General features: G+C 47.5%; 1 long non-coding RNA gene across 1 annotated transcript in view; it reads right to left on the bottom strand.

The window, feature by feature from the left end:
- Nucleotides 1-26,051, bottom strand: part of LOC135051309 (uncharacterized) — a 106,043-nt gene that overhangs the window by 63,963 nt on the left and 16,029 nt on the right. The window contains exons 3-4 of the long non-coding RNA XR_010242176.1: nucleotides 10,811-10,956; nucleotides 3,947-4,064 (exon numbers count right to left, since the gene is read on the bottom strand). This is a non-coding gene — a long non-coding RNA (uncharacterized LOC135051309). The remainder of the gene's footprint in view (nucleotides 1-3,946; nucleotides 4,065-10,810; nucleotides 10,957-26,051) is intronic.

Below are 26,051 nucleotides of genomic sequence, written 5' to 3'. Positions count from 1 at the left end.
TCCATCATGTCCCATATTTTGCACATACAATTAACTTGCAGAATTTGACAGGGGCGTGCAGGAGATGCTGTCGGTGGCCCAAAAAATTGCGGGCCACTTTCGGCATTCAGCCACCGCGTGCCGAAGACTGGTGCGCCATCAAACACGACTGAACCTGCCCTGCAATCACCTGAAGCAAGAGGTGGTAACGAGATGGAATTCAACACTCTATATGCTTCAGAGGATGGAGGAGCAGCAAAAGGCCATTCAAGCCTATACACCCACCTACGATATAGGCAAAGGAGGGGGAATGCACCTGACTCAAGTGCAGTGGAGAATGATTTCTGTCTTCTGCAAAGTTCTCCAACCCTTCAAACTTGCCACACGTGAAGTCAGTTCAGACACTGCCAGCTTGAGTCAGTTCATTTACATCATCAGGCTCTTGCAGAAGCAGCTGGAGAAATTGAAGGAGGAGCTAAGACGGAGCGATTCCGCAAAGTATGTGGGACTTGTGGATGGAGCCCTTCATTCACTTTGCCAGGATTCAAGGGTGGTCAATCTGTTGAAATCAGAGTACTACATTTTGGCCACCGTGCTCAATCCTAGGTTTAAAGCCTATGTTGTATCTCTCTTTCTGGCAGACACAAGTGTACAGAGGTGCAAAGACCTGCTGGTGAGTAAATTGTCAACTCAAGTGGAACATGACCCATCAACAGCTCCTCCTTCAATATCAGCCACAGTCATGTGGCAGAGCCTGCCGTTGAAATGATTGGTATGTTAAAGTGTGCATGTCGTGTTTATACAACATAAGGGTGGGTGGGAGGGCCCAAGGACAATTCCATCTTGCACCTCTTTTTCTTCTAATCATCATGTGCTGTTTGGGGACTATTTTTTTTAAAGTGCCATCCTGTCTCACAATACTGTATATGTCCAGTGGTACTGCCATTTAATTCCAGTGATTTGGATGTATAATTCCAGTGATTTAGACGTATAATTCCAGTGAATTTGCAGTATAATTCCAGTGATTTTGCCATTTAATTTCAGTGTTTTAAACGTATAATTCCAGTGATTTGGGCGTGTAATTCTAGTGATTTGGACGTATAATTCCAGTGATTTTGCCATTTAATTCCAGTGATTTGGACATATAATTCCAGTGATTTGGGTGTATAATTCTAGTGATTTGGATGTATAATTTCAGTGATTTGGATGTATAATTTCAGTGGGAATTGTTTGTGTCGCTTGGCTTAGTCATACAGCTACCTCATTGCACCTCTTCGACATCTTTGCATGAGGTGCTGTTTGGGGCCTAGTTTTTGAAAAGTGCCATCCTGTCTGACACTAGCATATGAGTCCAGGGGTACTGCTGTATTAGTCCTGGGGTACTGCCGTATAAGTACACCAATTGCAGAATTTTTGAAAAATGACTGGTTCGTGCAGGAGATGCCGTCAGTGGACCGAACAATTGCGGCCCACTTTCGACATTCAGCCACTGTGTGACACTACTAGATGGGCCAGGTGGTTGTGTCGCTTAGCTTAGTCATACAGCAACCTCGGTGCACCTCTTTTTCTTCTCTGCATCATGTGCTATTTGGGGCCTTTTTTTGGGATATCTGTCCTCCTGTCTGCCACTGCAGTGCCACTCCTAGTTGGGCCAATTATTTGTGTCACTTGGCTTAGTCATACAGCTACCTCATGGCACCTCTTCTACATCTTTGCATGAGGTGCTGTTTGGGGCCTTTTTTATATCTGCCCTCCAGTCTGCCACTGCAGTGCCACTTCTAGATGGGCCAATTGTTTGTGTCGCTTGGCTTAGTCATACAGCTACCTCATTGCACCTCTTCTACATCTTTGCATGAGGTGCTGTTTGGGGCCTTTTTTTATATCTGCCCTCCTGTCTGCCACTGCAGTGCCACTGCTAGATGGGCCAGGTGTTTGTGCTGTCCACTTGTGTCATTTAGTTTAGTCATCCAGCAACCTCGGTGCAACCTTTTGGCCTAAAAACAATATTGTGAGGTATGAGGTGCTCAGAATAGACTGGAATTCCAGTGATTTGGACGTATAATTCCAGTGATTTTGCCATTTAATTCCAGTGATTTGGACATATAATTCCAGTGATTTGGGTGTATAATTCTAGTGATTTGGATGTATAATTTCAGTGATTTGGATGTATAATTCCAGTGGGAATTGTTTGTGTCGCTTGGCTTAGTCATACAGCTACCTCATTGCACCTCTTCGACATCTTTGCATGTGGTGCTGTTTGGGGCCTAGTTTTTGAAAAGTGCCATCCTATCTGACACTAGCATATGAGTCCAGGGGTACTGCTGTATTAGTCCTGGGGTACTGCCGTATAAGTACACCAATTGCAGAATTTTTGAAAAATGACTGGTTCGTGCAGGAGATGCTGTCAGTGGACCGAACAATTGCGGCCCACTTTCGACATTCAGCCACTGCGTGACACTACTAGATGGGCCTGGTGGTTGTGTCGCTTAGCTTAGTCATACAGCAACCTCGGTGCACCTCTTTTTCTTCTCTGCATCATGTGCTATTTGGGGCCTTTTTTTGGGATATCTGTCCTCCTGTCTGCCACTGCAGTGCCACTCCTAGTTGGGCCAATTATTTGTGTCACTTGGCTTAGTCATACAGCTACCTCATGGCACCTCTTCTACATCTTTGCATGAGGTGCTGTTTGGGGCCTTTTTTATATCTGCCCTCCAGTCTACCACTGCAGTGCCACTTCTAGATGGGCCAATTGTTTGTGTCGCTTGGCTTAGTCATACAGCTACCTCATTGCACCTCTTCTACATCTTTGCATGAGGTGCTGTTTGGGGCCTTTTTTTATATCTGCCCTCCTGTCTGCCACTGCAGTGCCACTCCTAGATGGGCCAGGTGTTTGTGTTGTCCACTTGTGTCGTTTAGTTTAGTCATCCAGCAACCTCGGTGCAACCTTTTGGCCTAAAAACAATATTGTGAGGTATGAGGTGTTCAGAATAGACTGGAAATGAGTGGAAATGAATGTTATTGAGGTTAATAATATTGTAGGAGCAAAAATCATCCAGATCCAAAACCAAAACACAAAAGGGTGGTTTTGGCAAAACCAAGCCAAAACCAAAACACAAAAGTTGAATTAGAACTAAAACCAAAGCACAAAACATTATTTCCCAATATAAATTATTTTTTTTATAACTCATGCTGTGAAGGAATTAGGATTAATGCAGTTTCAAAATAAAGACAACACAATTTATGTTGCAATGCTGTCCTTACTGAAGAACTGACTTACCATAGTCAAAGTTTGCCAATTGTGGACATTGCATTCATGTGGTTTTTACACTAAATCTACTTCTTCTTAAACCTAGATGTGGTTATCTGTGTAATATAGTTTGTGAAAATTTTAATGGTATTGAGGAATATTTCACTTCTTTTGTTTTATGTTTATAACATTATGTTAATATAAGTTTACTTATGTATTCAAGTTGACGTCTACTATTGCATGTTATACAATGATATATGTGTGTGTGTTATGACCAGGTCCAGAGCTAGGATGTTCAGCGCCCCCCTGCAAACTATAAATTAGTGCCTTCCCATACTTTGCAAAGGAAAAGGAGTGTGGTCTCCAAAGTAAGGGGCGTGGCCACACAATAGTATTCCCATGTCAAATTATTCCACATAGTAACACAATCTCATTCACATTACACCACACATAGTGCCCATGATTCCTTTAACACCACATAATGGTGTCCCTTATCCATGATACAACACACAGTAGTACCCCTTAAACATAATGCCCAGAGTAGTAGTGCCCTTTATACACATAATGCCCATAGTAGTAACACCATTTATACACATAATGCCCACAATAGTAGCACCTCTTATGCATAATGCCCAGAGCAGTAGCACCCCTTATACATAATGCCCACACACACACACACGTGCACACACATGCACACACATGCACTTTCTCTCCATTTACTTAAAAAGTCTTGCTTGCCAGATCTGTAGCTGCTCATCCTCTCCCTCTAATACACAGCATTCCTGCTCCCATGTAGATTAATTGATACCAGGTAGGCGCTCAGAACCACAGAGACAACCTTAGTAAAAACACAATAGTTAATAATAAGAATTTACTCACCGGTAATTCTATTTCTCGTAGTCCGTAGTGGATGCTGGGAACTCCGTAAGGACCATGGGGAATAGCGGGCTCCGAAGGAGACTGGGCACTCTAAGAAAGAATTAGGACTACCTGGTGTGCACTGGCTCCTCCCTCTATGCCCCTCCTCCAGACCTCAGTTAGGGAAACTGTGCCCGGAAGAGCTGACACAATAAGGAAAGGATTTGGAATCCCGGGTAAGACTCATACCAGCCACACCAATCACACCGTACAACTCGTGATACTATACCCAGTGAACAGTATGAACAACAACTGAGCCTCCTGAATAGATGGCTCCAAACAATAACCCTTTAGTTAGGCAATAACTATATACAAGTATTGCAGACAATCCGCCCTTGGGATGGGCGCCCAGCATCCACTACGGACTACGAGAAATAGAATTACCGGTGAGTAAATTCTTATTTTCTCTGACGTCCTAGTGGATACTGGGAACTCCGTAAGGACCATGGGGATTATACCAAAGCTCCCAAACGGGCGGGAGAGTGCGGATGACTCTGCAGCACCGAATGAGCAAACTCAAGGTCCTCCTCAGCCAGGGTATCAAACTTGTAGAATTTTGCAAACGTTTTTGAACCCGACCAAGTAGCAGCTCGGCAAAGTTGTAAAGCCGAGACCCCTCGGGCAGCCGCCCAAGAAGAGCCCACCTTCCTCGTGGAATGGGCTTTTACAGATTTAGGATGCGGCAGTCCAGCCGCCGAATGTGCAAGTTGAATCGTGCTACAGATCCAGCGAGCAATAGTCTGCTTTGAAGCAGTAGCACCCAGCTTGTTGGGTGCATACAGGATAAATAGCGAGTCAGTTTTTCTGACTCTAGCCGTCCTGGAAACATATATTTTCAGGGCCCTGACTACGTCCAGCAACTTGGAATCCTCCAAGTCCAGAGTAGCCGCAGGCACCACAACAGGTTGGTTTACATGAAAAGCTGATACCACCTTAGGAAGGAATTGGGAACGAGTCCTCAATTCCGCCCTATCCATATGAAAAATCAGATAAGGGCTTTTACATGACAAAGCCGCCATTTCTGATACACGCCTGGCCGACGCCAAGGCCAACAGCAAGACCACCTTCCACGTGAGGAACTTTATCTCCACGGTTTTAAGTGGCTCAAACCAATGCGACTTTAGGAAATCCAACACCATGTTGAGATCCCAAGGTGCCACTGGGGGCACAAAAGGGGGCTGAATATGCAGCACTCCCTTCACAAAAGTCTGAACTTCAGGCAGTGAAGCCAGTTCTTTTTGGAAGAAAGTCGACAGAGCCGAAATCTGGACCTTAATGGAACCCAATTTTAGGCCCATAGTCACCCCTGACTGTAGGAAGTGCAGAAATCGACCTAGCTGAAATTCCTCCGTTGGGGCCTTCCTGGCCTCACACCAAGTAACATATTTCCGCCATATGCGGTGATAATGTTTTGCGGTCACATCTTTCCTAGCTTTAATCAGTGTAGGAATGACTTCCTCCGGAATGCCCTTTTCTTTTAGGATCCGGTGTTCAACCGCCATGCCGTCAAACGTAGCCGCAGTAAGTCTTGGAACAGACAGGGCCCCCGCTGCAGCAGGTCCCGTCTGAGCGGCAGAGGCCATGGGTCCTCTGAGATCATGTCTTGAAGTTCTGGGTACCAAGCTCTTCTTGGCCAATCCGGAACCACGAGTATAGTTCTTACTCCTCTCCTTCTTATTATTCTCAGTACCTTGGGTATGAGAGGCAGAGGAGGGAACACATAAACTGACTGGTACACCCACTGTGTCACTAGAGCATCCACAGCTATCGCCTGAGGGTCCCTTGACCTGGCGCAATATCTTTTTAGTTTTTTGTTGAGGCGGGACGCCATCATGTCCACCTGTGGTCTTTCCCAACGGTTTACAATCATTTTGAAGACTTCTGGATGAAGTCCCCACTCTCCCGGGTGGAGGTCGTGTCTGCTGAGGAAGTCTGCTTCCCAGTTGTCCACTCCCGGAATGAACACTGCTGACAGTGCTATCACGTGATTTTCCGCCCATCGGAGAATCCTTGTGGCTTCTGCCATCGCCAACCTGCTTCTTGTGCCTCCCTGTCGGTTTACATGGGCTACCGCCGTGATGTTGTCTGACTGGATCAGCACCGGCTGGTGTTGAAGCAGGGGTCTTGCCTGACTTAGGGCATTGTAAATGGCCCTTAGTTCCAGAATATTTATGTGTAGGGAAGTCTCCTGGCTTGACCATAGTCCTTGGAAGTTTCTTCCCTGTGTGACTGCCCCCCAGCCTCGAAGGCTGGTATCCGTGGTCACCAGGACCCAGTCCTGTATGCCAAATCTGCGGCCCTCTAGAAGATGAGCACTCTGCAGCCACCACAGCAGAGACACCCTGGTCCTTGGAGACAGGGTTATCAGCCGATGCATCTGAAGATGCGATCCGGACCACTTGTCCAACAGATCCCACTGAAAGATCCTTGCATGGAACCTGCCAAATGGAATTGCTTTGTAGGAAGCTACCATCTTTCCCAGGACTCGCGTGCAGTGATGCACCGACACCTGTTTTGGTTTCAGGAGGTCTCTGACTAGAGATGACAACTCCTTGGCCTTCTCCTCCGAGAGAAACACTTTTTTCTGGTCTGTGTCCAGAACCATCCCGAGGAACAGTAGGCGCGTTGTAGGAACCAGCTGCGACTTTGGAATATTCAGAATCCAGCCGTGCTGTTGTAGCACTTCCCGAGATAGTGCTATGCCGACCAACAACTGCTCCCTGGACCTCGCCTTTATAAGGAGATCGTCCAAGTATGGGATAATTAAAACTCCCTTTTTCCGAAGGAGTATCATCATTTCGGCCATTACCTTGGTAAATACTCGGTGCCGTGGACAGACCAAATGGCAACGTCTGGAATTGGTAATGACAGTCCTGTACCACAAATCTGAGGTACTCCTGGTGAGGAGGGTAAATGGGGACATGCAGGTAAGCATCCTTGATGTCCAGTGATACCATGTATTCCCCTTCGTCCAGGCTTGCAATAACCGCCCTGAGCGATTCCATTTTGAACTTGCACCTTCTTATATAAGTGTTCAAGGATTTCAAATTTAAAATGGGTCTCACCGAACCGTCCGGTTTCGGTACCACAAACATTGTGAAATAGTAACCCCGTCCTTGTTGAAGGAGGGGTACCTTGATTATCACCTGCTGAGAATACAGCTTGTGAATCGCCTCCAGCACTGCCTCCCTTTCTGGGGGAGCTGTTGGCAAGGCTGATTTGAGGAAACAGCGAGGGGGAGACGTCTCGAATTCCAGCTTGTACCCCTGAGATACCACTTGTAGAATCCAGGGATCCACCCGTGAGCGAGCCCACTGGTCGCTGAAGTTCCGGAGACGGGCCCCCACCGCACCTGGCTCCGCCTGTGGAGCCCCAGCGTCGTGCGGTGGACTTAGAGGAAGCGGGAGAGGACTTTTGTTCTTGGAAAGTGGCTGTATGGTGCAGCTTTTTCCCTCTACCTCTGCCTCTGGGCAGAAAGAACGCGCCTTTAACCCGCTTGCCTTTCTGGGGCCGAAAGGACTGTACCTGATAATACGGTGCTTTCTTTGGCTGTGAGGGAACATGGGGTAAAAATGTCGACTTCCCAGCTGTTGCTGTGGAAACGAGGTCCGAGAGACCGTCCCCAAACAATTCATCACCTTTGTAAGGCAAAACCTCCATGTGCCTTTTAGAATCTGCATCACCTGTCCACTGCCGAGTCCACAATCCTCTCCTGGCAGAAATGGACATTGCATTAATTCTAGATGCCAGCTGGCAAATATCCCTCTGTGCATCTCTCATGTATAAGACTGCGTCTTTAATATGCTCTATGGTTAGCAATATAGTGTCCCTGTCGATGGTATCAATGTTATCAGACAGGGAATCCGACCACGCAGCAGCAGCACTGCACATCCATGTTGAAGCAATAGCCGGTCTCAGTATAATACCTGAGTGTGTATATACAGACTTCAGGATAGCCTCCTGCTTTCTATCCGCAGGCTCCTTTAAGGCGGCCGTATCCTCATACGGTAGTGCCACCTTCTTTGACAAGCGTGTGAGCGCTTTATCCACCCTAGGGGATGTCTCCCAACGTATCCTGTCCTCTGGCGGGAAAGGGTACGCCATTAGCAACTTTTTAGAAATCACTAATTTCTTATCGGGGGAAGCCCACGCTTCTTCACACACTTCATTCAACTCATCAGATGGGGGGAAAACAACTGGTTGCTTTTTCTCCCCAAACATAATACCCTTTTTTGTGGTACCTGGGTTAATGTCAGAAATGTGCAACACATTTTTCATTGCCGTAATCATGTAATGGGTGGCTCTGTTGGAATGTACACTAGTCTCATCGTCGTCGACACTGGAGTCAGTATCCGTGTCGACATCTGTGTCAGCCATCTGAGGTAGTGGGCGTTTTTGAGCCCCTGATGGCTTTTGAGACGCCTGGGCAGGCACGGGCTGAGAAGCCGGCTGTCCCACATCTGCTATGTCGTCAAACCTTTTATGTAAGGAGTTGACACTGTCGCGTAATTCCTTCCACATATCCATCCACTCAGGTGTCGACCCCGCAGGGAGTGACATCACATTTATCGGCACCTGCTCCGCCTCCACATAAGCCTCCTCATCAAACATGTCGACACAGCCGTACCGACACACCGCACACACACAGGGAATGCTCTGACTGAGGACAGGACCCCACAAAGTCCTTTGGGGAGACAGAGAGAGAGTATGCCAGCACACACCACAGCGCTATATAATGCAGGGAGTTACACTACACAAGTGATTTACCCTATAGCCGCTATATATATAGTATTTGCGCCTAAATTTAGTGCTCCCCCTTCTCTTTTTTACCCTATTGAGCCTGGAAACTGCAGGGGAGAGCCTGGGGAGCGTCCTTCCAGCGGAGCTGTGAGAGGAAATGGCACCAGTGTGCTGAGGGAGATAGCCCCGCCCCTTTTTCGGCTGACTTCTCCCGCTTTTATAATAATAATGTGGCAGGGATATTTTACACATATATAGCTTCTTAGGCTATATTATGTGTGATTAGCCACTTTAAGGTACTCTAATTGCTGCCCAGGGCGCCCCCCCCCAGCGCCCTGCACCCATCAGTGACCGGAGTATGTGGTGTGCACAGGGAGCAATGGCGCACAGCTGCAGTGCTGTGCGCTACCTTAATGAAGACTGGAGTCTTCAGCCGCCGATTTCCGTGAAGATCTTCATGCTTCTGGCTCTGCAAGGGGGACGGCGGCGCGGCTCCGGGACCGGACGACCGAGGCTGGGCCTGTGTTCGATCCCTCTGGAGCTAATGGTGTCCAGTAGCCTAGAAGCCCAAGCTAGCTGCAAGCAGGTAGGTTCGCTTCTCTCCCCTAAGTCCCTCGTTGCAGTGAGTCTGTTGCCAGCAGATCTCACTGAAAATAAAAAACCTAATAAATACTTTCTTTACTAGAAGCTCAGGAGAGCCCCTAGTGTGCAACCAGCTCGAGCCGGGCACAGATTCTAACTGAGGTCTGGAGGAGGGGCATAGAGGGAGGAGCCAGTGCACGCCAGGTAGTCCTAATTCTTTCTTAGAGTGCCCAGTCTCCTTCGGAGCCCGCTATTCCCCATGGTCCTTACGGAGTTCCCAGCATCCACTAGGACGTCAGAGAAATAATGTAATATCATATAATATAATAACAACAACAATGAAATAAATATTAAAACATTTGAATCTCAGATGAGCTGAAGAGTGTATGACAGCTGGCTACGCGGCAGAGACGTCAGTGCAGAGAGCCGCTGTGCAGCGCTGTCAGTCTGAATATACGATATTGCAGCGGTATGATGGTGAAGGGAGCCGAATGAACGCCCAGTTGGAAATGAGCAGTAGTCTTCTCCCATGCGCAATGGTGATCCCAGGGGTCCCTGTTCTGCATTTCCTCAATGCGTTTCTCTGCACACAGGGCGGCTTTGTCAAGAGGCAGAGTACTCTTGCTCCCATGTAGCTCCACCACCTCAGTCCATATAGCTCCACCCCCACCCCCCCACCCCTCCATTCCCATGTACTTTGCCCCATTTTCAGGCCCTGATCACTAATGTGGGTTGGACACTAAGCACAAGTTGCCAGCGCTGCTGCCTGTCATACAGTGACAGGTGCAGAGGAAGCAACAGAGGACATCAGCAGGGTAGCAGACCAGGGTGTGTCCCTGCTTTGCAAGCCTTTGGTGAGCACGTTGTGCCAGCCCTTGTTGTGACATTGCACAATTTTAAATTGTTAAATATAAATTGCCATCTGACAAACTGGTGTGTGTGTGTGTGTGTGTGTGTGTGTGTGTGTGTGTGTGTGTGTGTGTGTGTGTGTGTGTGTGTTGTGATTTGCTAGATTTATTGTATAACACTGTAAGCTATAATATGGCCGTGACTGATATTATATTGATTTTACAGCTCTGTAGTTTGTTGGTGCTATATAAAGTAAGAATAATAAATTGATAATAACGTAAAAGCAGGTGGCAGAATACTAGGTGAAAAACAGATTTATGGGCCTAATTCACCATGAGTTGTAGTATTGCGAAAATTGTCAAAACAACAACTCATTCCACTAGCATGCAGTTGGCCGCCCAGCACAGGGGAAGGCTACCCCGCATGCTGGGTCCTGCCCCCCCTGCTAAAGCGATTCTCTAAATAGCGAAACGCTCTCATGTTTAAGGTACCTACCTGCAAAGGCAGTCGCCGAGCCGCCATGTTTTGAGTCGCAGCAGCTGAGTTTTGAGTCGTCTGTCCCTCAAACGCCTCTACCTGTCAATCATCGACACCCTCGTCCGGCCCTCAAACGCCTCTGCCGTCGCATGCTGAATTAGGCCCTGTGCCACAAAGGAGATAAACAGTCATATATTTTAAATATAAAATCTTTTAAATTGAGTAATTTGAGTTACATTTTATAAAGATACAGAAATAAAGGGGGAAAAAGGATAACATTCAAAGTACAATTAATTTTTAAGTATAAATATATAACATATTAAGTGCATTTTCAAAAAGAACATTAATGTGCCATAGTACAGTCTATATATCAGATAAATTTACAGTTGAGGAGAAATAATGTTGACCTTTACATTTATATTACAAAGTTTTATATAAACTTAGGGCCTGATTCGGAGAAGTACGCTAATGCAGCTGCAAGTGCGAGTTTCTTCACAATGCAACTGCAGATATCAGCAAGTGAAGCTGTCATCCAGAAATGAAAAAAGATATTTGGTTCCTCCATGTATAGGGCCCTACACACTGGCCGATTTTTTGAAAGATATGAACGATCTCGTTCATAAATGAACGAGAACTCGTTCATATCTTTCAGTGTGGAGACTCCTGCGATGAACGATGCGCGGACCCGCGCTCGTTCATCGCTGGTCTCCCGTCGGCTGTGCATGCAGGCCAATATGGACGATCTCGTCCATATTTGCCTGCACTTCAATGCAGCCGCGTGACGGGGGGAGTGAAGAAACTTCACTCCCCCCGTCACTGCCCCCCCGCCGCCGGGTCGCTCGTCGGCCGTATCCGCCGTCGGGCAGCTCAGCAGCGGGTCGGCCAGTGAGTAGGGCCCTTATGACATGCTTTTGCTTTTCCCGGGGTCTATTTCTTCCAGTGTAATGTTTCCTACTCTGTGTACCCTATGATTTCTTTATTAATGTTATACTTTTGATCTATATGTTATGTAGTTTTATGAATATATTTTCTCCTTGTTGTTGGGAGACATTGTTGTACCTTTTAACCTGAAAATTAAATAAACAATTTAATAAAAAAGATCTCCACCAGTGCTTCTGTAATTCATTTGCAATTACACATACACAGCCTATACGCATAAACAAGGAACATCGGGCTGAAGGGAAGACCTATGGCTACGCAGACTGGTCCCGGTAGTAATCACGCACACTCCATGTTTTTGCATATTTAGGGCTCCATGTTGGTTAATAATGTTTGGATGCAGCCTGAGGAGTTTCCTAATTTTATAACAGGTCATTTGAAGGACAGTCACAAGTCTAAACAATTAAGAACCTCCAGGTAAGCTCAGTTAGTTTGATTCTACTCCAAAGGTGTCAATGCAATTGCAGACTTTTATTTTCATTGATTTTACGGCATTATGCCATTCCAGTTTCACAAATTTAGTACTCTTCTGAAGAAGCGAGGAAAAGATTTGTATTGTGTTTATGCAAGTTAAAATCTCTTCAAAGGGCGAGTATATCTAATCATTTTATAGAATTATAATATAATAAGGAAACACAAAGAGCATTAGGACTGTCTTCTATTTCTCCTCTTCCCCTTGAATGGTTAAGATGTGCAATAAGTGAGATTTTCCTAGGGAAAAAAAAGAGCCCTTGAAGTACTTATTCAATAAAATCTCTGTGTGAGAACACTACAGTATGTTCAGATTTACTGTCCACAAACATGGAACTTCAACTTGGACCAAATAGCCCCATTTGGAGTGCCACAGACTAAGCCATGCAACACACTTTTGCACATTATATTCACACTAGGTGCTTCATCGCGCCCTACGGGCGCTCTTCACACCGTCGAAAGGGGCTACGCCCCCCTAACCCCTGCACGCCTTGCTGCGGTTCAATATTTGTATGAGTGGATAGAGGGGATAGAGAGACGCGGGCCGGTAGGGAGGGGATAGATAGAAGGGGGGCGGTAGGGAGGGGATAGAGAGACGCAGGGTGGCAGGGAGGGGATAGAGAGACGCAGGGCGGTAGGGAGGGGATATATAGAGACGCGGGGCGGTAGGGAGGGGATAGAAAGACGCGGGGCGGTATGGAGTGGATAGAGAGACGCGGGTCGGCCGGGAGAGGATATAGAGACGTGGGGCGGTAGGGAGGGGATAGAGAGACCCGGGGCGATAGGGAGGGGATACAGAGAGGCGGGGCGTCTGGGAGGGGATAGAGAGATGCTGGGCGGTAGGGAGTGGATAGAGAGACGCGGGTCGGCAGGGAGGGGATAGAGAGACGCGGGGCGGTAGGGAGGGGATAGAGAGACCCGGGGCGATAGGGAGGGGATACAGAGAGGCGGGGCGTCTGGGAGGGGATAGAGAGATGCGGGGCGGTAGGTAGGGGATACAGAGACGCGGGGCGGTAGGAGGGGATACAGAGACACGGGCGGTAGGGAGGTGATACAGAGACGCAGAGCGGTAGGGAGGGGATACTGAGACGCGGGCGGTAGGGAGGGGATACAGAGGCATAGGGAGGAGGGGATAGAGAGAGGCGTTGCGGTAGGGAGGGGATATAGAGACGCGGGGCGGTAGGGAGGGGATAGAGAGACGCGGGGCGGCTGGGAGGGGATATAGAGACGCGGGGCGGTAGGGAGGGTATGGAGAGATGCGGGGCGGCTGGGAGGGGATATAGAGACGCGGGGCGGTAGGGAGGGGATAGAGAGACGTGGGGCGGTAGGGAGGGGATAGAGAGACGCGGGTCGGCAGGGAGGGGATAGAGAGACGCGGGGCGGTAGGGAGGGGATAGAGAGACACGAGGCGGTAGGGAGGGGATAGAGAGACGCGGGGCGGTAGGGAGGGGATATAGAGACGCGGGGCGGTAGGGAGGGGATAGAGAGACGCGGGGCGGTAGGGAGGGGATAGAGAGACGCGGGGTGGTAGGGAGGGGATATAGAGACGCGGGTCGGCAGGGAGGGTCCCCAGTGAGGAAGCTGATGAAGAGAGGGGGGAAAGTAGTGGAGGGGGAGGGCACCAGAAGAGGAGACTTGTGTAAAGTGGCGAGCAGACATAGAAACAGTGGGTAGGATGGCCGGAGGGACTCACCGTTGGGGCTGTGGGCGGCTGCTGCAGGCTGGTAAACAGTACAGTGTCCAGAGGCGTCACTGGGTCAGCATTTCTGCATTACTGTTACACACATCTCTCCCCCCAGCGGCCGAAAAGGGGCGTGGCCTGCTGTGAACGGGGCGTGGCCTCGCGGGTCTGTTCTCTCTCGATCCGGGGGTGTTTCCAGCTTGCCTGTAGATGCTGGCAGCCCCCGGAGACTGGAGAGTGTGTGCCGGCTGTGTGACAGGAGGAGAGTGCTGCAGGAGATGACGTCACTGCAGCACTCGCCTCCTGTCAGAGCAGGAGAGCTGACAGCGGGATTTGTGCGGAGGAGGCGGCGGGTCTGTGACCACGGCGCAGGGAGGGCTATGAGAGCCTTCTCCTGCGCCACCCGTCCCTCCTAATGTGTATGCCGGGGGCGGCATCAGCCGTTGTTGTTGGGCCGGCGCCGCGGCCGGGGAATCAGAGCTGCTGATGGGTGGGGGGAGGGGAGAGAGAGAGATGGACAGGCAGCAGGAGCAGAGACTTGCTGACTCCGCCCACCGCTGTGACTCCACCCAGCGTTACGGGCACAGAGTCACAGATTTAGACAAATATATAGGAGATTGGGGGTAATTCCAAGTTGATCGCAGCAGGATTTTTGTTAGCAGTTGGGCAAAACCATGTGCACTGCGGGGGAGGCAGATTTAACATGTGCAGAGAGAGTTAGATTTGGGTGTGGTGTGTTAAATCTGCAATCTAATTTGCAGTGTAAAAATAAAGCAGCCAGTATTTACCCTGCACAGAAATAAACCCACCCAAATCTAACTCTTTCTGCACATGTTATATCTGCCTCCCCTGCAGTACACATGGTTTTGCCCAGTTGCTATCAAAAATCCTGCTGCGATCAACTTGGAATTACCCCCATGGTTTTGCCCAACTGCTAACAAAAATCCTGCTGCGATCAACTTGGAATTACCCCCATTATTAATGCAATAAAAGTACAATGCATGAGTGCCCAGGACACTGGCACTGGCATTGTTGTGTACGACTTGGATGCTAATTTGTATAAAGAGGCGAAAGACTGAGGTCCGATCAGGGCCGGTGCTAGGGTGTTCAGCGCCTTCCTGCAAACTATAAATTTGCCATCTCCCATACTTAACAAAGGGACAGCTCACATAAAAAAGGGTGTGGTCTCACAAGGAAGGTGCATTGCCACACAATAGTAACCCCATTTAAAACACCCCCAGTAGTGACGCTGATTACACATAAAGCCCCAGTCGTAGCGCAGCTTACACATAACGCCCCAGTAGTAGCACCACGTACACATAACGAACCCAGTAGTAGCGCTGCTTACACATAACGAACCCAGTAGTAGCGCAGCTTTCACATAACACCACAGTAGCACAGCTTACACATAATGAACCCAGTAGTAGCGCCGCTTACACATAACGCCCCAGTAGTAGCGGTGCTTACACATAACACCCCAGTAGTAGTGCCGCTTACACACAACGAACCCAGTAGTAGCGCAGCTTACACATAATGCCCTAGTAGTAGCGCTGCTTACACATAACACCCCAGTAGTAGCGCCGTTTACACATAACACCTCAGTAGTGGCGCGCTTACACATAACACCCCAGTAGTAGCGCCGCTTACACATAATGCCCACAGACGTGCAGTTTATTCTCATTTTGCCCCCCCCGCACACACACATAAATACACACACATACATACATACATACATACACACACACACACACACACACACACACACACACACACACACACACACACACTTTGCCACTTATGCTTCCTTCACTTATCACAGTCTGGCTGGCCGTGTCTGGAGCAGCGTGTCCTCCTCTGTGACACTGCAGTCTGCAGATCCCGTGTAGCTCTGCCTTTCTGTCCATGTAGCTCTGCCCCCTCCATCCATGTAGCTCTGCACACTTGTCAGTGCTTAACTGATGCTGTCACCAGGGGGAGGGGAGGAGGCTTTTTCATGCTGCCAGCGCCGCTGCCTGTCATACAGTATGACAGGCACAGCCGGCGACGGCAGCAGAGGGAGAGGACGGTGCAGCTGTGCATATGCAGAGCAGGGAGATCACCTATCCAAACTGTTGCCTACCTGCTCTGCATCCCTTTGCTGAGCAGGTAGCACCAGGCCTGGGTCTGATACTAGTTAAATGAGACATGTGTTGTGGTTGCAGCACTGAGTTTAATCAGCAACTTTATACAGACCATTGCATACCTCCCAACATTTTCATATCTTGAAAAGGGACTCCCGCGCATGCGTGCCTGAAAAAGGGGAATGGTCTATTTGAAGGGGTGTGGCTTCATGGCACTGCTGCTGTCACAAGTCACCCCCCCCCATTTGCTGTCACTGAAGGGGGCATGACCAGCACTCTGTGAGCAGCTGGCATGCCCCCAGTCCCTCTGTCTCCACCGAATAGACGCTATCCACTGCTGCTCTAAGCAGAGCAGTGACTACAGGAGCCTCCCAACTGCCCCCCCCCCCCCCTCACCGCGGGACACTGCGGCCCTCAGATAGGACAGCGGGACAGTCCCAATAAAACGGGACTGTCCTGTGAAAATCGGGGCAGTTGAGAGGTATGCCATTGCAACAAAAATACTAATCGTAATTGCAAAGGTCACTTAAAGTGACTTTTGAATGCAGCTAGAATGCAAATAAGTCTGTGGTGGAGCATATTAGTCACACCATGCGTCTTGCACCATATAGCGCAAAAAAAAAAAAGGTAATGAGGATATACAGTATTACTAGTATTTTGGCTGTCACTAGCTATTGTGCAGGTTTTTTTCCTCTCTCTTCCCCCACCTTCCCAATTCTCTCCCCTATTTCTCCCATCTCCCCTATTAGAAATTCGGAGTCGCTCTTTGATAGCACATACTTGCCGACCTTCTTGCTGCCGGTATTGCGGGAGGGGGGGGGGGGGGGTGTTGCTGCATATGGGGGCATGTTGGTGGGCGTGATGATGCAAAGGGGTGGAGGGGGCGTGGCAATGAAAATGCTGCATTGTAGCTATGCCCCCGCTACACAATGTCAATATTACCAGCATTGCTAGCGCAAGGGGGCAGAGCCATGACGATGCGATTTCATGCAAATCATGCCATCGGCTTCTTTAGCGCGGGGGAAAGTTATGTGAGGGTGCGGGGAGGGGGGGGTTGGCAGCAATCCAGGAGACTTGTCTACATTTCTGGGGGGGTGGGGGTGCCCCCCAACTTTTGGGATCCACGCCCCCCCCTGGAGGGAGAATAAAATAGCGTAGCGCGCGTAGCGTGCCACCGTGCCTGCAGCGTGGTGAGCGCTGCGAGTCCACAAGGGGCTCATTTGCGCTCGTCACACTGTCGGTATGCCGGCAGTCGGGCTCCCGGCACCGGTATGCTGGTTGCCGGGAGCCCGACCGCCGGCATACCATACTACACCCCTTGGAACTAAGGGGGAGACATCCATCTCAAATTATATTGCCCATACACAGTAAAAAGATAGCACTATGCATGCACAGTAGTAATACTGGTGGCCATCTTGGTAAGGGAATGAAGCATCATCCCCAGAGGAGCCATATGCAGTAGTACTCTCCTATTCTAATCCCCGCACTGTAAGCTTCTCAATGTTGTACAAACTCACAATTAAAGCTTTCAAGTAGCAACCTATAAAAATGTGAATTTAGACACATAAAAAAACAACATATCAGAAAACTTTGGTTTGGCCTTCTTGACATGTACAGATGTGTTCTGCTATATCTTTGCTGCATATAGCAGCGTTCTGTAGCCGGACCATGATGCGTATGCAGTGCAGCATGCTGCGTACGCATGCCCCAGCCGCCAACCCCATTGATGTGAATGCAGAGCAGGAGCATGCATATGCATGCGACCCACTCTGCCGTAACCTGCAGTGACGTACGGTGGGGTGAGGCAGAGCCTTTCCTGTCATACTAACATTTGTGCCAGAGTTTTGGCTGTATAAAGTATATGAAAAATACAAAGAATATGTTTGAAATATGTTATTTGCATTATTCTAATAATTTTTATAGCCAAAACTCAGGAGTATAAAGTCTATGGCAGGTGAGGCACCTAACTTTTACGCTCATCTCTGATTAAAACTCACCAAATTTGCAGAAGTTTATACTGCTGCACCTGTGTATAATGCCCAGATGTATCCTTTGACTCATATTGCTTGTAAATCTGGTTCTGGTGCTAGCCAGTGGCTCCTGAGCCATTTAGCTCACCGCACATCCAAAGTGACCTGTGACGTATTGCAGCCACAGCAGAAAAGGCCACTTCTGTACATCAGCAAGACTCCTCTCACTGACAGCAAAGACCTTGGCAACAGTTTCTCAACCCACAAACTTTGGACTACTGTCATGACTCTTGATGTCTTTTGTACTTTTGATGCCTACATCTTGCACAGTCTCTTACTTTGGACTTCCACTCACACCAATCAGTCTTTAATTTTAGCTTATGAATATCCTGAGGTACTGTACACTGAATGCAATGTTTGCAAATTCCTCATTGTATCTTTTAGGTGGTTTACCAATATTTTATATATCAGACAATCTTTTCTGTGGTTGAACTTCAATGCTGATAGTCCAAATAGAAGTGAAACCAGTCAAAGACTGGGGTTCATCTCAGTGGCAAACGCAGGATTTGCATGGGGGGGTTTCCAGAACTGGGCGGAGCTAATCACGGGGGTGGGGACTGAGGTGACCCAGTATATGCTGGGTCCGTAAAACTAGTGTGTCTGTGTGTGTATATATATATATATATATATATATATATATATATATACATATATATATATATATACATATATCTACACATATATAAAGTCCAGAGGTGAAGCGCACACACTTAAAGGATGTTAGAAGGGTGCCGTGTCAATTGTTATTGATACCATAGTTCCCAATGCTTACCCTGAAAGGGTTTAGACAAAAGGAGACCAGCACACCACCATATGAAAAAATATGAAAAACATTTAATGAATCAGTAGCATTATCAGGCCTTTTGAAAAAAGTTTTTAGTACTCATCATGAGGCTTTCAGCAGTATTCAAGCAGAACAGCCATCCCAACGGCCCGTTTCGGTTGTCACACCTTCATCTGACCCCATGATGAAGGTGTGACAACCGAAACGGGCCGTTGGGATGGCTGTTCTTCTTGAATACTGCTGAAAGCCTCATGATGAGTACTAAAAACTTTTTTCAAAAGGCCTGATAATGCTACTGATTCATTAAATGTTTTTCATATTTTTTCATATGGTGGTGTGCTGGTCTCCTTTTGTCTAAACCCTTTCAGGGTAAGCATTGGGAACTATGGTATCTACACATATATATATATATATATATATATACATACACACACACATACATAAACACATATACATAGCATATTAAACATGCATACATATATATATATATATATATATATATATATGTATATGTACACACACATACAGTACACATATATATATATATATATATATATATATATATATATATCCAGATAAGTCCACACTCACTGCTACAGTCCACAACATAGGCGGTGCTCCATAAAGGGCTCCAAAGAAGTCCAAAATATATCCAAAAAGAGTACAGGCACTCACCACTTTCCTTGAGAAATAGAAAAATTTATTGCCACTCACAGGTGTGTCTCACATGGAGACAGTCAGCATAACAGCATATAGTGTCATGCTGTTATGCTGACTGTCTCCATGTGAGACACACCTGTGAGTGGCAATACATTTTTCTATTTCTCAAGGAAAGTGGTGAGTGCCTGTACTCTTTTTGGATATATATATATATATATATATATATATATATATATATATATACACATGTATATATATATATATATATATCTATTGTGTGTGTGTGTGTGTGTGTGTGTGTGTGTGTGTGTGTGTGTGTGTGTGTTATATGTATGTATGTATGTATGTACATGTGTATATATGTATGCACATGGATATATATGTACTATAATTAAAATAAAGTAAACTTTTATTGCACTTACAAGTGCCACCAGGAAGACAGCAGGCTGCAGAGGACGCTAGACAGCCATTAATAATACTCATGCAGCTATTAAAAAAAAAAAAAAAAATTTTTAGTGGAGGGGGGTTTCTGGGTGCTCGGAAACCCCCCCTGGGTGCGCCACTGCATCTGGCATTTTTGTTCATCTGCATCTCTGAAGTTGTGGTGGCAACTGATTACTAGTGATGTGCACTGGACATTTTTCGGGTTTTGTGTTTTGGTTTTGGATTCGGTTCCGCGGCCGTGTTGTGGATTCGGACGCGTTTTGCCAAAACCTCCCTGACATTTTTTTGTCGGATTCGGGTGTGTTTTGGATTCGGGTGTTTTTTTACAAAAAACCCTCAAAAACAGCTTAAATCATAGAATTTGGGGGTCATTTTGATCCCATAGTATTATTAACCTCAATAACCATAATTTACACTCATTTTCAGTCTATTCTGAACACCTCACACCTCACAATATTATTTTAAGTCTTAAAATTTGCACCAATGTCGCTGTGTAACTAAGCTAAGCGACACAAGTGGCCGACACAAACACCTGGCTCATCTAGGAGTGGCACTGCAGTGTCAGGCAGGATGGCACTTCAAAAAAATTGTCCCCAAACAGCACATGATGCAAAGAAAAAAAGAGGCGCACCAATGTCGCTGTGTGACTAAGCTAAGCGACCCAAGTGTCCGACACAAACACCTGGCCCATCTAGGAGTGGCACTGCAGTGTCAGGCAGGATGGCACTTCAAAAAAATTGTCCCCAAACAGCACATGATGCAAAGAAAAAAAGAGGCGCACCAATGTCGCTGTGTGACTAAGCTAAGCGACCCAAGTGTTCGACACAAACACCTGGCCCATCTAGGAGTGGCACTGCAGTGTCAGGCAGGATGGCACTTCAAAAAAATTGTCCCCAAACAGCACATGATGCAAAGAAAAATGAAAGAAAAAAGAGGTGCAAGATGGAATTGTCCTTGGGCCCTCCCACCCACCCTTATGTTGTATAAACAGTACATGCCCACTTTAACGAATCCATCATTTCAGCGACAGGGTCTGCCACACGACTGTGACTGAAATGACTGGTTGGTTTGGGCCCCCACCAAAAAAAGAAGCAATCAATCTCTCCTTGCACAAACTGGCTCTACAGAGGCAAGATGTCCACCTCATCATCATCCATCATCCTCCGATTGCTCACCCCTTTCACTGTGTACATCCCCCTCCTCACAGATTATTAATTCGTCCCCACTGGAATCCACCATCTCAGGTCCCTGTGTACTTTCTGGAGGCAATTGCTGCTGGTGAATGTCTCCACGGAGGAATTGATTATAATTCATTTTGATGAACATCATCTTCTCCACATTTTCTGGAAGTAACCTCGTACGCCGATTGCTGACAAGGTGAGCGGCTGCACTAAACACTCTTTCGGAGTACACACTGGAGGGAGGGCAACTTAGGTAGAATAAAGCCAGTTTGTGCAAGGGCCTCCAAATTGCCTCTTTTTCCTGCCAGTATACGTACGGACTGTCTGACGTGCGTACTTGGATGTCGTCACTCATATAATCCACCACCATTCTTTCAATGGTGAGAGAATCATATGCAGTGACAGTAGATGACATGTCAGTAATCGTTGGCAGGTCCTTCAGTCCAGACCAGATGTCAGCACTCGCTCCAGACTGCCCTGCATCACCGCCAGCGGGTGGGCTCGGAATTCTTAGCCTTTTCCTCGCACCCCCAGTTGCGAGAGAATGTGAAGGAGGAGATGTTGACGGGTCACGTTCCGCTTGACTTGACAATTTTCTCACCAGCAGGTCTTTGAACCTCTGCAGACTTGTGTCTGCCGGAAAGAGAGATACAACGTAGGTTTTAAATCTAAGATCGAGCACGGTGGCCAAAATGTAGTGCTCTGATTTCAACAGATTGACCACCCGTGAATCCTGGTTAAGCGAATTAAGGGCTCCATCCACAAGTCCCACATGCCTAGCGGAATCGCTCTGTTTTAGCTCCTCCTTCAATGTCTCCAGATTCTTCTGCAAAAGCCTGATGAGGGGAATGACCTGACTCAGGCTGGCAGTGTCTGAACTGACTTCACGTGTGGCAAGTTCAAAGGGTTGCAGAACCTTGCACAACGTTGAAATCATTCTCCACTGCGCTTGAGTCAGGTGTATACCCCCTCCTTTGCCTATATCGTGGGCAGATGTATAGGCTTGAATGGCCTTTTGCTGCTCCTCCATCCTCTGAAGCATATAGAGGGTTGAATTCCACCTCGTTACCACCTCTTGCTTCAGATGATGGCAGGGCAGGTTCAGGAATGTTTGGTGGTGCTCCAGTCTTCGGTACGCGGTAGCTGAATGCCGAAAGTGGCCCGCAATTCTTCGGGCCACCGACAGCATCTCTTGCACGCCCCTGTCGTTTTTTAAATAATTCTGCACCACCAAATTCAATGTATGTGCAAAACATGGGACGTGCTGGAATTTGCCCAGATGTAATGCACGCACAATATTGCTGGTGTTGTCCGATGTCACAAATCCCCAGGAGAGTCCAATTGGGGTAAGCCATTCTGCGATGATGTTCCTCAGTTTCCGTAAGAGGTTGTCAGCTGTGTGCCTCTTCTGGAAAGCAGTGATACAAAGCGTAGCCTGCCTAGGAACGAGTTGGCGTTTGCGAGATGCTGCTACTGGTGCCGCCGCTGCTGTTCTTGCTGCGGGAGGCAATACATCTACCCAGTGGGCTGTCACAGTCATATAGTCCTGAGTCTGCCCTGCTCCACTTGTCCACATGTCCGTGGTTAAGTGGACATTGGGTACCATACAACTGCATTTTTTAGGACACTGGTGACTATTTTTCTGAGGTCTGTGTACATTTTCGGTATCGCCTGCCTAGAGAAATGGAACCTAGATGGTATTTGGTACCGGGGACACAGTAGCTCAATCAAGTCTCTAGTTGCCTCTGAATTAACGGTGGATACCGGAACCACGTTTCTCACCGCCCAGGCTGCCAAGGCCTCAGTTATCCGCTTTGCAGCAGGATGACTGCTGTGATATTTCATCTTCCTTGCAAAGGACTGTTGGACAGTCAGTTGCTTACTGGAAGTAGTACAAGTGGTCTTCCGACTTCCCCTCTGGGATGACGATCGACTCCCAGCAGCAACAACAGCAGCGCCAGCAGCAGTAGGCGTTACACTCAAGGATGCATCGGAGGAATCCCAGGCAGGAGAGGACTCGTCATACTTGCCAGTGACATGGCCTGCAGGACTATTGGCTTTCCTGTGTAAGGAGGAAATTGACACTGAGAGAGTTGGTGGTGTGGTTTGCAGGAGCTTGGTTACAAGAGGAAGGGATTTAGTTGTCAGTGGACTGCTTCTGCTGTCACCCAATGTTTTTGAACTTGTCACTGACTTCTGATGAATGCGGTCCAGGTGACGTATAAGGGAGGATGTTCCTAGGTGGTTAACGTCCTTACCCCTACTTATTACAGCTTGACAAAGGCAACACACGGCTTGACACCTGTTGTCCGCATTTGTGTTGAAATAATTCCACACCGAAGAGCTGATTTTTTTTGTATTTTGACCAGGCATGTCAATGGCCATATTCGTCCCACGGACAAGAGGTGTCTCGCCAGGTGCCTGACTTAAACAAACCACCTCACCATCAGAATCCTCCTTGTCAATTTCCTCCCCAGCACCAGCAACACCCATATCCTCATCCTGGTGTACTTCAACAGTGACATCTTCAATTTGACTATCAGGAACTGGACTGCGGGTGCTCCTTCCAGCACTTGCAGGGGGTGTGCAAATGGTGGAAGGCGCAAGCTCTTCCCATCCAGTGTTGGGAAGGTCAGGCATCGCAACCGACACAATTGGACTCTCCTTGGGGATTTGTGATTTAGAAGAACGCACAGTTCTTTGCTGTGCTTTTGCTAGCTTAAGTCTTTTCATTTTTCTAGCGAGAGGATGAGTGCTTCCATCCTCATGTGAAGCTGAACCACTAGCCATGAACATAGGCCAGGGCCTCAGCCGTTCCTTGCCACTCCGTGTCGTAAATGGCATATTGACAAGTTTACGCTTCTCCTCAGACGCTTTCAATTTAGATTTTTGGGTCATTTTACTGAGCTTTTGGTTTTTGGATTTTACATGCTCTCTACTATGACATTGGGCATCGGCCTTGGCAGACGACGTTGATGGCATTTCATCGTCTCGGCCATGACTAGTGGCAGCAGCTTCAGCACGAGGTGGAAGTGGATCTTGATCTTTCCCTATTTTAACCTCCACATTTTTGTTCTCCATTTTTTAATGTGTGGAATTATATGCCAGTATCAATAGCAATGGCCTACTACTATATATACTGCGCACAACTGAAATGCACCACAGGTATGGATGGATAGTATACTTGACGACACAGAGGTAGGTACAGCAGTGGCCTACTGTACCGTAATGCTATATATTATATACTGGTGGTCAGCAAACTGTGCAAAACTGAAATGCACCACAGGTATGGATGGATAGTATACTTGACGACACAGAGGTAGGTACAGCAGTGGCCTACTGTACCGTAATGCTATATATTATATACTGGTGGTCAGCAAACTGTGCAAAACTGAAATGCACCACAGGTATGGATGGATAGTATACTTGACGACACAGAGGTAGGTACAGCAGTGGCCTACTGTACCGTAATGCTATATATTATATACTGGTGGTCAGCAAACTGTGCAAAACTGAAATGCACCACAGGTATGGATGGATAGTATACTTGACGACACGGAGGTAGGTACAGCAGTGGCCTACTGTACCGTAATGCTATATATTATATACTGGTGGTCAGCAAACTGTGCAAAACTGAAATGCACCACAGGTATGGATGGATAGTATACTTGATGACACAGAGGTAGGTACAGCAGTGGCCTACTGTACCGTACGCCTATATATTATATACTGGTGGTCAGCAAAATTATGCACTGTACTCCTACTATATACTACAATGCAGCACAGATATGGAGTGTTTTTCAGGCAGACAACGTATACTGGTGGTCACTGTCAGCAAAACTCTGCACTGTACTCCTCCTATATAATACTGCTGCTCCCCAGTCCCCACAATTAAGCAGTGTGAGCACAGATATATGCAGCACACTGAGCACAGATATGGAGTGTTTTTCAGGCAGTCAACGTATACTGGTGGTCACTGTCAGCAAAACTCTGCACTGTACTCCTCCTATATAATACTGCTGCTCCCCAGTCCCCACAATTAAGCAGTGTGAGCACAGATATATGCAGCACACTGAGCACAGATATGGAGTGTTTTTCAGGCAGACAACGTATACTGGTGGTCACTGTCAGCAAAACTCTGCACTGTACTCCTCCTATATAATACTGCTGCTCCCCAGTCCCCACAATTAAGCAGTGTGAGCACAGATATATGCAGCACACTGAGCACAGATATGGAGTGTTTTTCAGGCAGACAACGTATACTGGTGGTCACTGTCAGCAAAACTCTGCACTGTACTCCTCCTATATAATACTGCTGCTCCCCAGTCCCCACAATTAAGCAGTGTGAGCACAGATATATGCAGCACACTGAGCACAGATAACGGACTTGGAGCGTTTTTTTCAGGCAGAGAACGGATAAAACTGGTGGTCGTCACTGATCAGCAAAACTCTGCACTGTACTCCTCCTATATTAATAATACAAAGCAAGCAGAAATATTTGCATCAACAATGGATAAAAACGGAGAGGACGCCAGCCACGTCCTCTCCCTAACATTTCCAATGCACGAGTGAAAATGGCGGCGACGCGCGGCTGCTTATATAGAATACGAATCTCGCGAGAATCCGACAGCGGGATGATGACGTTCGGGCGCGCTCGGGTTAACCGAGCCATACAGGAGAATCCGAGTATGCCTCGGACCCGTGTAAAATGGGTGAAGTTCGGGGGGGTTCGGTTTCCGAGGAACCGAAGCCGCTCATCACTACTGATTACCCAGTCCATTCAACAACAACACAGGACTGGGCAATTGGTATTTGGATATTTCAGCAGGCACATAAGCACATCATTTGCTTTCTACTCTCTGGTCAATGAACTGCATTTTAATCTGGATTCCAGAGGAGCAGCGAACAGGATAACACATCTAAGGAAAGCAAGGTCTTCAGTATAGGAC

The sequence above is a fragment of the Pseudophryne corroboree genome, chromosome 2 (assembly GCF_028390025.1).
Source record: "Pseudophryne corroboree isolate aPseCor3 chromosome 2, aPseCor3.hap2, whole genome shotgun sequence".
In the NCBI taxonomy this organism is placed as follows: Eukaryota; Metazoa; Chordata; class Amphibia; order Anura; family Myobatrachidae; genus Pseudophryne; species Pseudophryne corroboree.
This window is presented reverse-complemented; position numbering and strand designations above follow the sequence as displayed.